Consider the following 15,096-nt stretch of genomic DNA (forward strand, 5'->3'; position numbering starts at 1 on the left):
TAAGTTCAAAATTTAGAGATGTACTGTGTTGATCATGGAAAGACTGTACCATACTTTTCTCCTAGGAAATTATGTTGAATTGTTGATATCTGGCATGCCTCCTTAAAGGCTTGTGAATTGAGCTGGACAATCCTGAAGCCAACAGACTTGCTCAGAGGAAATGATGTAGTTTCATGAATAATTAAGAACTTTCTAATCTATGAATTAAATTCTGGCCTGGGCTTTGAAAGTGTGTGTGTGTGTGACTCTATACCATCATGCGTGTCACACACATGCACATTTTAAATACACATACGGCCTGAAGCAATTTTCTTCTTTCAAATCCTGATTTCCATGACTATAAGGAGTATAGAATTCAATTTCCTGGTCTGATAAAGGTGTTGTGATGATTGACATTGTGTAAGTAAAACAATATGCCTTGCCTGCTTTACTATCCAGAAAAGAAAATGCTTTATTTAGTAAAGTGAACATTGACCTAAGTTATCAACAGAAAGGCCAAATGTCACTCTATCAGTACCACTATTTTAGTGACTTAACTGGAATGAGTCATGGTCTCCAGGCATCCACTTCTCCATTGAGAGAAAAATTTATGCTGAACCACCTACAAGGCCTTGAATTCTCTGATTTTTTTCCTCCGTAACAGAGGTAGGAATCTCTGGCTAATTTTGAAGATTAATTGAGTATTGTTTTAGATATATGTAAGCTTTTGTCTGAAGCTTTACCACCTAAACATCTTTTCCATCATGACTGCAGTGTGGAGGGACAATCAGAGACAACCATCAACTCTTGAAGGCTCTAATGACTCCAGAATCTCTCAGCCCTCTTTCAAACCAGTCCTTACCACCTTCCTCTCTGCAGCCCAGGCCAACATACAGTTTAAGGCAACTAAAAAAAAAAGTCTTTGATAAATAAATATTTTCCACTTACCTTACTCACTTTTCCAAAGTGACACCTTTCTGAACATGTCAGGTCTGTCTGCAACATTCATTATCTTCATCTCTGAAAAATAAATGGAATTTAGGAGACAGAAGGAACAGTAGGTGGGAGCAGGATGCGCTGAATGACATGAAGGGAATATGACTGCAGAGGGATGTGTCTGCCAACCTCCAGGGGGGTGTTATGACCATGCCGTGGAATTGAGCTCCATGCCTTAGAAGGCCTTATTGCTTCTCCTTCTGTAAGAGGAGATTCCTTGTAATCATGTTCGCTGTGATGGCCTAAGGTCATTGGCTAGGAAAAATGATCTGGTGGTTTGCATTTTACGATGCAGCTCTAGGATCATAGTTGGTAGTTATAATCCACCGCCCACCCCCAACTCATTTGGAGTAAATAACAGGGACTAAATGAAGAGATCCCCTCTCCATCTGGGGTGAGAGGGAATAGATCTGCAGCTTCGTACCACTGACTGGAAAAGATCTCACCTGAAGTGCACTGGTGACAAGAATGAGGAGACACGGGCAGTAACTGAAATGGTTGCTTTGTTGGTCTAACCTTGAATTGATGTTCTGAATGATAAATGGGGCACAGGCAGGAAAAAGGAGAAAACGATACAATAGGTATAGGCACGTATGCCAAACTGCTATATGAACAGACAACTCTTTTAAAAATGAGTAAAGATTAGGAACTTTGATGATCAGATAGTGTAGTAATAATGGTAAATGTAGTTGGTCCATTGATCGCTTCTTGCACTTTTGGCTAAGTGTAGTTGGTTCTTTGAATGCATGCTATTAAACTGATTTTGTAAACAGTGGTGGAGAATTTAAATGTAATACACATTAGGGAATATCAGTCCTTAACCATAGATGAGTCCTTTGATACACTCCTAGAGGAGGAGCTTTTTTATAGAAGTTGTGTGGGAGGGGAGAATGTACGATTGTCACTCTAATCTATCTTGAGCCCAGGAAAAAGTGAAATTTAGAATATGTGTAAAAGATGCTTATTAGTGATGCAAAGGACAAAGGAAAAGCAGAGCTGTTAAAGAATCATGACCTGCACTTGGAGAGGTAGAGCACTGCCAGTGGAGCTCAGGGGGAGTTTATAGAGAGCAAAAGGAGGGGAACGGTTGCAAGCATTTTGAAACATTAATCTTTAGCTATCATGATTAATAATGCGTAAGATACTAACCTGAGGTTATACAGATAGTGCTAGGCAAATATTGTAGAAACAGTTAATAAACAAGTTTGTGTGAATCTTTTATGATAGTTTTATGATAGTTTCTATCAGACCACCTTTCAGAAGAATGGTTTCTACATAGCCTCCTGTATGAAATACTTACATTTTGTTAAGATTGACACATGTCACTTCATGTTGATTCTGAGAATTCTTACATTACTTTCATACTATCTATAGATGTTTACTTTGGCTCCTGCTTCTCAGAATTTATTCAGAATCTATAGACTAATCATAACTATATTTGGTAGAGGTCTTCTGTAATCTTTATTAGCAAATTAAGATCACTTTAGCTAATGCGGAAATTCCAGTTGAGTGTGATTTGATAGGTTATGGCATTGTGATTGTGAAAGGTAATTTTTGTGAATCCTGCTTAAACCAGTTATCTTTAAAAGGAATGTCACCTAGGACTTTGCTGCATCTGTTTTTAAAATACTTTCTTCAAAATACTCCTCTTATTGTTTCCACTGTGCTTTAGCTATTTTGAATCCTTTTTTGCATTGTTTTAGCATATAAAACCTGCTTTTTCTCAGTAAACTAAATCATGTAATAGAATATTTTCTTGATTCATCATTTTAGTTCAGTTACTAGCTTTTATTTATTTTTGCACATGATTTATAATAGTATAATTCTATGCCAAATTGTTAGTATGACATTATTAAATTAATATCAATTATACTTCATTCATGTCCTGGCCTGGGAAGTGACTATGAAAAGTGAACTTTAGTGCCAGAGGCTTCACATCTTCCCGCAAAGGTTTTTGTTGGTTTAACTTGTTTTCAGTCATAATTATATTTCTTAATTATAAGCAATTTCTCAAAGAGAAGGCTTATCTTTCACAAAAAATCATACTTCACATAATACTCTTATTCTTCCTCACTGATTTGTACTCCTAAAAATAAAATCTAACAACTCCCCCCCCTTTTTGAGTTACAGTCATTAGGATGCTTTTATAAAGAAAGGAATGACCATCACAGCAAACATGTCATGGGACATACTTGTCTTTTTTGAAACAGAACTAGTTATCTTTGTGTTGGGACTCAGATTAGGCATTTTAACATTTTACTTATTATCTTAGTCATGTTGGAATGAAAAATGGATCTCTCCAGGGACTTCCATGATGTCAGATTGAAACATTGTCTCTCTTGACTGCTTTGGGCAGCTGCATGTTCAGAGCCCCTTTACTTCATTTCTCAAAGTGCTCTGTGAGGCTGTGCCTTCTACCTTTTTTCAAGCCTGTTTCCATTGTTGATGACAAATTTCACATGCAGGGGTCAGGCTGGTTCCATGTGTACACAGGGATCCCCAAACAGTTGGCAATGATTTATTCATGAGTTTGATTTATTTAGAATATTATCATTACCTAGGGCTATTTGCTACATGAAATGTGGGCATGCACACCTGTGGTTGTGAAGTGGAATTATTTTCTTGAGACATACACACAACCAGCACACACATATATTGGTTTGGAATAAGGGTCATTTAATAACAGGAAGATTTTCTTCTTAAAAATGGCCATTGACTTAAAAAAAAAACATGTTAGTGAAGGAGCTCTCAGATCTGTATATTAGTTAAACTTAGCCTTTGGAGACTTCCGATTTGTTCTTGGCAGGAGTGTAATGTTCCTCCTGGGAGACCTGGGGCAGATTCATTCCAGGGTATAATTCAGACCATCTTGCAACCATGGGAGGGAACATTATGACATTAGATCTGATTGTGAAAACTTTACTCCTCTTGCTCCCCATCATTTATCCTCACCACCTTAGCAACAATTTTAATATCTTACCTCCCATGAACCTTCATGCTAGACTTGGGTTCAGGATAGGAAGGCAAGAAATTGCATGAGAGTTTTTCCCCCATGTCTTTTTTATCCCTCCTGTTTACAACATCCCAGACACCATGAACAGTCTGTGCTTTACATGGGCTAACTTGGGTTAACTTCATGGGCTTGCTTCTTGATGGACTTTCCTCTTGTTCGAGTGTTTCCACAATTCTTTCTCTTCTCTGATTACTCCACCCAGAAGGGATCTATGCTTTTCCAGCCCCACGATGCCATTTCTTTCTGTGACTAAGAATCCAAGGAGACATTATATTTTGTAAGATAATCATTTATTACCATCCCCTATTAATTGTTTTAGATTGTCAGCTGAGCAAGAGATTGTGTAGTTTCATACTCCAACAGCCTTTCAGCCAATTCTCTTTGTTTTCAAAAGAGCTATTCACTGAATTAATACATGAGGGGAGACCAGCAAAGCAGCGATAAATTAATGAGATTGTTAAACAGAAAAAGTTTAACTACAATGTCTAGTGTGATGGAATGTTCATCAAAGTGTAGTGATTCATTTTTGAATTTGAAATAAAGGAAGCGTATATGTTTAAAGGGCATTTTTTTGCTGGTAAAAAGTCATTGAGGCATTAAATATTATTATAGTGACCCTTATTATTGAAAATTGGCATTTATGCTTAAATGGCACTCTATACAATTAGATTTTTCAATAACATATTAGATGAATACCCTATTTTGTAGGTTAAATTTGAGATTGTTTAGAATGAAGAATGAATAGAACAAAGCAGAAAATTCCAAGCTAAAAATATAACTATTGATTTGACATTAAGTTTAATGACACACAAGAAATGAGTACTGTAAGCAAAGAAATAATAAAACAAGTTTTTGTTTTCCAGCTGCTGCCATAGATTTAAATTTATTTTTGGATTAATTCCTGGAGTTCATCTCATTTGAATATTTTATGTATGGAAAAACTATCTGCCCTTTGGAGATGGTATAAGTGGTTCAGATGCCAAAACTTAGAAGGAAAGCAAAAAATCAGGAGGGAGAAAACTCATATGACTTGACAAAGTGTGTAATTATTTATTCGCCTGTACTTTCTGACTGAGTAAATTCATTTTTAAACGTATGGATATTATACGGCTTATGGTAAATAAGCTTTCATTGAAACAGTGAGTCCTCCTTCTAAGTGTACTTTCATTATAGCATAGTTTCATTATGTTCAGCTGTGTTTATTCATTTTCATTTTTATTGCAAACACACACACATACACGTACATGTGAGGAGGGAGAGAGGTCCTCTACCTACTGGCTCATTTCACTGGTACCCAACACAATTGTCCTGGGTCAAGTTGAAGCCACGTATGTAAAACTCATTCAGAGTCTCTTACTTGTGTCCCGGGGACTCAAATACTTAAGTATTCATCTGCTGCCTCCAAGGACATATATTAGCTTACACCTGATGAGAAACAGCCAAGATTCAAACCACATACTCTGATATGGGCTGAAGGAGTCCCACATATGCTAAAATACCCAAGCAGTCTGTAATTTTAATACACAACTCTTTTGAGAATGCCTTACCTGCAACTCCCTTGTTATGGAAAAGAGAGGGAGACTGACCATTGTTTCAAATATTATGTAATCTCACCATGCCTATTGTGGTAACTGAAGTTACTGTGGCAGTTTTTACCCTGACATTCATGCAAGGCATAGGAGAACTTTTTTATTTTTAACTGGCATTCTTATATTTTCATTTATTTATTAAAAACAATTATTCAAAAAACAATTCTGAAGTGGCTCTGTATAAAGCAGAACAAAAGTTCCTGCTCTGCTCTGTTTGTCTTCATGATGGGGTCTTGGAACCAAGAGAAGGAAAGAAAAAAAAAATGCTGTTGTGAAGACACAATTGTAGCTCCTGCATGAAAGAAGCTACAAATATCGTCATGTAGTGCCCCTGACAGGAAGAAATTCAAATAATAAGAGAGGGCATTACTGGGGCCAGTAGGATGCTAAAAAACCTGGCACCTCAACTGGAGCCACTGCCTGCAGGTATGGTGAGACCAACATATCAGGAGACAAACGCTACTGGACAGATAGATGTTGATCTTAGTTCCTGGGAGGTGCAGAACATGTCACGCAATATATGACCGCACAAATGAACATCGAGCTATTAAACGGAACTTGGAATTAAATAAGCTGCCAACATGGAAGAGTATAATGTTTTGTTACAAGTCCTCAATAGCCTTGCTGAAGATTCTAAAACAGAAGCTGATGTGTTTGAGGTAGGGATTCACTTGCAACCCATATTTCTACTCTACAGAAAAAAGAAAGCCATTCAATAGCTTTTAATGCTTAACGAATTGCTTTTATATTTAATGATTCACAAATTTAATGCCCATGCACATATTCTGTCATATACTTAATTTTATATTATAGAGCTGTAAATTAATGTTCACAAAAATATGCAAAGAAAAATGTGTATGTTGAATTAAACTTCATTGTTTCAGGCTGTGTTTTGTGGGCAACTTCCTGCTGATAAAATTGAGATTATAAAATAAAAGTCTATAGTGTCACTTAAAGGCTTCTGTGTGAGAAATGGTTACTCTTGCAAAAAGTAAAATGAAGAGTCAATGGCAAAATAAGTGTCTTCTTATGTTTATTACATAAATTTCACTTTACAAAAAAGTAGCATATGTCTTACAAAAAAAGAAAATAAAAGACACGGGAAAAAGCTATAAGAACTTTAAGCCAGGAAGGTTAAGTATGAGATCACTCAGGGCAGCGGGGTTAGAGTGTGCATCAGGGCAAGTTCAGCTGGCAAGAGCAAGTCAGTGTACATAGCCATGTGCTGCATCGCTCATGATAACATGTCTTTCCTTTTGGAGGTGGAAAACGTAAAACAAAAACAAAAACAAAAGCAAAATTCTAAAACCAACAACAGAACTAGTGATTTAAATTAGAGGCCTTTGAGCTGAGATCACAAAGCAGCGCTGTTGATGGATTCACCCCCACTCATCAGCCTCAGGACACTGTGTTTAAGACAGAAGATCTAGAAATCAGAGGGATGTTCATGAGAGCAGAGAGCTCAGAACACATTCTTTTATATATTTTTTTAACTTAATAAAACTCTGAGATGTTTTATGCATATTCATAGGCTCTCTTGATTAATAATTGATGAGAAGGCCTGGGGCAGGTGGTTGAGAATGAAAAACATTTAGCGGGGAGCAGAATAAAAGTCTCACATTAGCCTGCGTCCTGAGGGGAACAGAAGCAGAGAGGAAAGGGAGGAGGAGGTGCGCACAGAAACACTGCTGAATGTCATCTGCACAGTGCAGCTTTCTTCATTTGCATATTTAATTGCTTCCTGTCTTCAGCAGTTGGACTTTAGGATTCTGACATACCTCTAAGTTGTTTTTTTTTTTTTTTGCTGAGGCTTGGAGAAGCTGTACATCTCGGAGTGTGTTGCTGAAGCCAATCTTACGGGTGTCCTCGGTTGCTGAGAAAAGGTCACTTCCATTAGTTCTTCCTTCTCAAGGGGCTGGATAAACAGTTTTGTTCTTAAGACCTGGTTAGTACTATGATAGTAGAAAAACTTACAGAACATCACTTCAGTAATTGGCTAAAAATATTGTTGTTCTAAACCCCACTAAATCAAAATTCTTTGCATTTAGATGGCTGTTATAGTTTTAAAGGTTCTTTCACTAAATCATCTTAACACATCTCTGGTGTTAATTAGCATTGCCTTTTTCATTTTTTGTACGAGGGCATTAAATTATAAGATGGTGTGTGAGCTTTGCAAGCACTCCATATAATAGAAACCGAGTTTTACCAAGCCCTTTGGCCTGCTGTCTGGAAATGTCTCCTCTGTGCCATTGGCTCACACTATTGGAATACAGCCCATGCTGGGCAGTTTCACATATGTTTAGGTGTAACTATAGATCTTGGCTTGAATTCTTAATATTACCACATGAAACTTTGATGACACTAAACATGTTGAGGGACCTTACTGGACTATGTACAATATTAACAGTAATAGGTATAGTCTTTAGAATTCCAAATAACACTTATTAGTTCTTGGAGGGTAAATGAATAACACAGAGAAGGAAGACACCTTAATTCCCTGGAGAGCTCAAAACAGCAGCAAACAAATACACACATGGATTTCACAGGATGTTTTACAATTAGTCTTTTGTATTCACAACTATATCTGAGCAATTGCAGGCATGGTTGAAATTACTAATTGCAACAGAGAAAGACAGGACTATAAACTGTCAGTGATACAAATGACTGAATGAAAAGTGGCAGAAGATTTTGAGACATCAAGACATTCGTTTTCATTATTATGAGCCCCTCCGCCCCAAGCAGCACATTGTACTTTGTGTTGGTCTAAATACAAGAGCTGATATTGGAAGCTTAGTTCATATGGAGTGTGCAAGTACTCCAGGCCAATGTTAATTCATCATCATGATTGTTCCTGTGCAGAAGATAATCCTTTATTTATGATTTGGGTAGTGAAAATCAAAGTAATATTTAAAAACAATGACAATGCTGGCTACTCAGTCTCATTTTCTGTTGTGAAGGCAATGATAAATAATAGATGAGAAGTTGATGCATATTTTAGCAGAAATGAATCATTGCATAAATGTTAACTACTTATTTATTAATACTTAACTACTGTATATTGTAGTTAATGACAAGTATGAAGCCGAGTGAAGCTTGTTCTTTCTCTTCCATGACAGTGTCAGAGGCCATGAGCTCAGCCAAACTTCTCAGTTTTTTAAAATACGTGTGATTCTTTCCAGCATCCTTTCACTAAACTTATGTGTAAAGCTTCATATTGGGTAATCATTTGAATGTGTCTTTTTTTTAAAGATATAAGCAAATGCCCATGCAAAATGCGGGTATTTCATAAATTCTTACACATCTAGATTCCATATTTACATAGCTTCACCACATTTATAGTTTCACCCTCACCTTGTGTGTAGATATTAGTGACTCCTGTCACTGATAGGGCAAATTTGACTCATTTGAAATGCCTTTTAAACATATTTGTCTCCAAATGTCTCTATTCCAAGCAATTATTTGTTTATCAGTCACATCATCACTCACTTGCCATTCTCCGGTCATGACTACAAACCTGTTGATATTTGTCTTTCTAAGTGAGACTGACTTTTCTGTTCTTCCCATCTCTCTTTTGGATCATTATTCCCCTGACATATTATGCTTTTTGTAATGTAAATGGAGATTTAGTTCAAAATCAAGAAATTTTACAGTGAGGACAGCTTTAGCTGAAAGCAAATTGTTCTTACCGACTGTCTGACCCCCAGGAACTAAGCTAGAGTTAAGTTTTAAAATGTTGTTCTAAGCTTTGCAAAGCATTTTTTTTTTCAACCCCCTGCTGCTAAATGACTGGTGTTCTGATGACAGAAGTGGCCCTTCCTCCTCAATGACTATTTTTCTAGTTTTTCCATTCATGCCATAATAAGCCACAATCAGTGACTACTACCTTCAAATTGCAATAAGTAGTGACTGCCTCTTCACTTTTACAGCGTAACCAAACATAAGTTGAAGATTTTCTGGTTAAAACATATCATTTTTTTCTCATACATAATATTAAAAAAAGTTACTTCTCTTGTTGGCTAGACTTCTTTTTTCTTGGGAAATTAGTTGTTCACAGGTAACTGCCATTTCTTTGAAAAATGATTAATGCTTTATGCTTCATAGATATTTTATAGTCACAAAATTATAAAGATTTGATACTGATTGACACCAAGAATATACATAAGAATAACATTAACTATCTAAGAAAAGAGTTTTATGAATTCCTGGTGAATTTCATATGATTTTTAACTAAGTATGGAATCTGTACTTAGTTGCATAAAATAGTTTGTTGGAGCTCCTTGGGTGTTTCTAAGGTATGAATGAATTTCAGAATACCTGCCTTAATGGACTGTTTTATACTTTTTCACTTAATGACTTGGATTCTGTTGTATACTTCAGTGTAACTTATAAAAAATTCATCTCTGTTCAATCATTTATCCAAAGTTCTTTTTTATGTACTAACACAGGTGAATGCCCTTTAATAACAAAAAGACCCTCAAGGTTGTGATTTGAGAGCTAAGCTGGCTCTCATATGTGGTCTTTTCCTATACAACTGAATAGTACATATGCAGAGATAATGAATTGGGTCTCACTTGCATCTTTGCCTATCCTGTTGAGCAACCAATATGCCCATCTTGTTCTTCTACACACTAGTAACAAGAATACAAGGTGGGCTACAAAACAAATAAACAGACAAAACACCTGCTTAGGCAAGAGAATGTAGTGGAAAAGGCATACAGTAGAACATCATGCAGATTAAAGGAGGCAGGTAACCCAGCACTAACAGACCTACACCGTCTTTCAGTGCTGACAGAATCCCGCTCTTTCTGCTTTGATTTACCCTAGGGTATTTTTGTTGTCTCACTCTCAGTCTTCTGCTGGAATGTCTCCACTATTTGTATCATGTTTTGTTTCTTCACCATCGTATCATTGCTAGATTTCCCCTTTTTAAGGAAAGTTCATAATGGATTAAGGTCTGATTTCTCCAGCACTGCTGAATGAAATGAAGGGATATACATACGTAGTGAGCAATGTAAGCTATGTAGAATGTCTTCATACATTCATTTGCTAGCTTAGGAGAAGTGTGGTTTCACCATCCCATCCAAAGTTTCTTCTCCCAGTTTCTTATTAGTTTAACAAATGCTTACTGATTGTCATAACTGTACTACTGAACTTATGAGACATAAGAATGTATATACAAGAACTAAATCAATGCTTCACAACTCTATATCAGCAGAACACATAAAAGACACAATTGCTCTTATTAATGCAAACAAATGAGCCCTTGATGAAAATATTTGAAACACGATTCCAAAATTCTGGACAATAAGCGTGTTTTACTTCTTCATACTTAGACTTTCATAATCAAGCATCCTTCTAGAAGATGTATTTGAATTTATCAGATCCAAGTTTTTATATTCTAGAGTTATCAGTTATGATTTCTACTTCAAATTTTGGCATTTATCAAAATTTTCAAATTTTAATACTGTTTATGACACTTTCTTGCTGCACTTTCACATACATAACCCATCAGAAACGATAGGAAAGCAAAACCAAAGACAGGTACGTGATGTGTCTTGGCCTCATCAGTCCTCCCATTATTTAATAGCACAAGTAATAAATAATGCTTATTTAGTAGCAGCTGGGTAGAGTTCTCTAAACAGCAGTATATTATATTGTGTCAAATTAAGTGTATGAAAAATGTGTCCATAGCAAAATATCCCACTAAAAGAGTTGTGACCTTTTATATAAATGGATAATGAACTGAGATTATGATTGCAGAAGGTGCTAGTTTGACTGCCCTAGAGGCAGAAATTCTTTATGTGAAAAGTAAAAATAGTATGGCAACCCCAGCAGCAATAGAAACTTTCTGAAAAATTGCTTCCTCTGCAGAGATGAAATTTAAGAGATGAAGTTATTTCTTGAAAAATCTAAGATTCTTTGCAGATAAATACCTATGTATTTCTTGATCAAACATTGATTGGCATGCTTTATACTGAAGAGTGTTTGAATGGACAGTGTCGTTGTGTTTTTAAAAGTGTGGTATTTGGTTATCGTAAGTGGGATATTGGGAAAGAAGTAAAGAAATAGAAATGGGAATGAAGTCACAGCCAAACTGAGCTCTACCCTTAGTAGAGCTCAATAAATTCAAAGGAGGTGGCCATCTGCCCACATACAGATAGAGCAACATGTCAAAGGCTCAGTCCTTCACCAGACTGGGCTTGTATAATTAGGGCTCTTTGGGCTTTCCAGAGGTGGTGGTAATTCCAAGAAAGTTTAAGAGTAGGCATGGACAATATCAGCTTTTGAGGGACTTTTACACCTTAGTAGGCTTAGCACCTTGGGGGCAAGATAATTGCAAGGAAATGTAGAGTGGGGTCAGGGGCAGGAAAGATTGATCTTCCTAAATTCTGTGCAGCGGTTCCTGGAAGAGACTCTCTATTTGTAGCCCTATGACATAGGGCACAAGGTTGTATTCTTGCTCCCTTCATTTACTGGATATTAAGATCACAACAGCTTCTTAGGAATCCGGAAGACATTTGCTACCCAATTCTAGGAATGTATGAATTAAAATGACTAGTTTTATATGTGTTTTGTGCTATTTATAATGGGGGTGATAGCTTGTGTGTTTCTGCTAATATGTGTGTTTTCTCAAAAAGGAGATGTGATTCATTGGTGAAGTAAGAATCTTCACTTAGAAAGAATTCTGTGGAGAAAGTTGATTGTGATATTTACCTGCATGAAAAATATTCCAAGATTAGTTTCATTTCATATACCATAGTAATTAGCCTGTGATGTTCAGAGTAGACTGAGAGCTCTGGAGAAAAATATTAGAAGAAACAAATAGGCTTAAGATACCACTGAGAAAGAATCAACTAAGTATTAATCATAACTCCAAGTACATTGTAGACTATAAAATGGACCATAAAGGATTTTCAGAGATCATGTATATGATGTATAGTAAGAGTATAAGTAATAAATGATAAGTACATTTAAAGCAAAAATCTGGTGCTTGCTTTGGCAGCACATATACCAAAATCATAATGGTACAGAGAAGACTATCATGACCCCTGCACAAGAATGACATGCAAATTTGGGAAGCGTCCCCTATTTGTGAATGTTACTCAACCATTAAAAAGAATAAAATCCTGCCATTTGCAACTAAATAGACCCAACTATGGACCATTATACTCAATATCTTATGTCCTCTCTGATATAATGCAACCTTCATGAAAAATATAAGATCAATAGCCCTTTCAATATTGTCTTTTTGCTGTATCTCATGGGTTTTGATATTTTAATTTTTATTTTCATTTTATGAAAGTAGTTTCTTTTCTGTTAAGTTCTTCACTGACTCACAGGCTATACAGTAGCATCATTTTCTCCTGAAACGTTTTTTATTTGCCTTTTCATTTCTTCAGTGACACTTTAGCCATTTAGCAGCATGTTATTTAACTTCATGGAGTTGTAAAATTTTTTAGCTTTCTTCATGTTAGTTGATATTGGTTTTTGTTTTTTCATTTAAAGGAATGTATAGTTACTGTATAATTGAGACTGTCACATGCAAATGTGAAGATACAGTGCAGTAGGTATTTCTACTTACAAATCAAGGATAAACTCCCAATGAAATTGTTTAAATACATCCTGATGATAGAATGATGGAGTCTCTGCTATTGCCCATACCCCAAATGCCAGGATACACTTAAATAGCAGAAGAATGGACTAAGGACTGTTTTTGAAGGACTACACCATTGTAATAATATAGTGGGCATCAGTGGAGGGGGAAGGGAAGGAATTAAGGAGAGGTTAATGGAAATCCCAGAGTCTATGTAATTGTATCATACAATGAAAAAAAAAATCTACAGTGGGTGTTATAGTTGTTCTAGATGAGAGAAGTAAGGCTGGAAAAGCCCAGGGTAATATACTAAGACTGAAATTTTAAATTGGTTTTAAAAACATAAATTAAATGGCTGAATCTCAGAGCAGGAATAGAGAGTTAATGTCCCGCTCTGAAATTTCAACCCTTGTGTAAGATGCTGTAGCTTCTCATTACAGAGCATCAAATGAAGAAGCAAGTAAAATAGCACCAAGGGTGGTCATACTCCATTCATTCATGAGCTGATTTTTTTAAAAGATAGAATCAAGTGATTTGTTCTATAAGGCAAAGTTAAATATAGGGGAAGTGAATGTTAAGGGATAATGGATTGTGAGGAAGAAACAGAGGAAACTTGTAGTTTAGAGTATGGAAACTTGTCAGACGGGAGAAAGACAAGAATATGGTGTGTATATTGAAGCTAAAGTGCATTTCCAATGTATCAGGTGAAAACTAAAAGGAAAATACTCATAAACTCACCATAAATCCCTGAGTGACAGACCAGCTGAGCTCTTAGGATTTAGTGATACCAACTATATATTGAATGGTGTCGTCATGTACTATGGCGCTTCTCCAATCTGTGAACTTGTATTTTGTTGGAAATTACTATCTCCTATTTTGCTAAAATTCTGCTTGTTTTTCTCTTCTACATAATTGAATACTTATGGAGCTCAAGCCTATCCATTAAATATTTGGATGTGGGAAAAGAGTGCAAAGTACTGTAAAATTTGAGAACAATAAAAACCATTTATAAATCAACACTTAAAGAGAAAATCTGAAAGAAAAGTTGTTGCTATCGACAGAGTAGGTAAACACTAACAATTATGCACATAAATTCATCTTAGATTGTTAAGTTCATTGGAAGCCAATTATATTTAATCAGGCAACTAGACTTGATATCCACAGATTCTTCCTCAGTAAGGTGATATAAAACATGAGAAATTGTTGAGAAGAAAAAAAAAGGTAGTGAAAATTTTGAAATCCTGTGTTAGATATTTAATTCCAGCAGTGCGATATCCATATACTATCTAGATGTGATTGATGTGACATGTCATTTATTTGAAAATAATGCTAGATCTTTCCCAAGTCTCTTGGAATAAGCCTCTAAGCTACACGTTTGAATCTCTTATCCACGTGGCTTGTGTACTTACGTGGATATTCCTATTTACAATTTGATTTTATCTCCTTATCATGTTTGGGGGATTAAGATATGAAGTGGAGTATTAAAAATTACTCTATTGAAAAGTGTTAATTAAGCTCAAGCTCAAACTTGGCTACTCACGACATTTTTAAAGTAATTATACTTTAGTCTCATCTGTGAATGACAGCATCAGACTAGGTAATATCTGAATTATCTGTTGTACCTAAAATGTTCTGGTTGCAGATTTCTCATTCACATAGTAAATGAGACAATTTTAAAAAGTTAGCTTAGTGTATATTTATTGTACCTGTGTCTAATGCAGACTGGCTATTTTTCTGTTATTAGTTAATTGTTTTTCTGCTAGGAATTTTGGATGCGTCTCTTCCTAAACAAACACTTGGTTTCGTAAACTGTCATTGGATAGGTGCTTAAGTTCAACAATACAAGAGCTATTTGCTGCTGGAGGTCCTTGTTGGTGCTCACCAGGGTTGACTTGTCAGTGATTGTCTAATTACCTGTGCTTGAG

At 35.9% G+C, this 15,096-nt stretch overlaps 1 non-coding gene across 1 annotated transcript; it reads left to right on the forward strand.

The window, feature by feature from the left end:
• Positions 1 to 12,564: 12,564 nt before the first annotated feature.
• On the forward strand, positions 12,565 to 12,671 carry LOC121159220. The gene has a single exon (XR_005884323.1). It is a non-coding gene; the product is annotated as a U6 spliceosomal RNA (small nuclear RNA).
• Positions 12,672 to 15,096: the final 2,425 nt, after the last annotated feature.

This window comes from Ochotona curzoniae, unplaced genomic scaffold (genome assembly GCF_017591425.1).
Source record: "Ochotona curzoniae isolate NIBS_2020 unplaced genomic scaffold, NIBS_Ocur_1.0 contig_4093, whole genome shotgun sequence".
NCBI classification, from domain to species: domain Eukaryota; kingdom Metazoa; phylum Chordata; class Mammalia; order Lagomorpha; family Ochotonidae; genus Ochotona; species Ochotona curzoniae.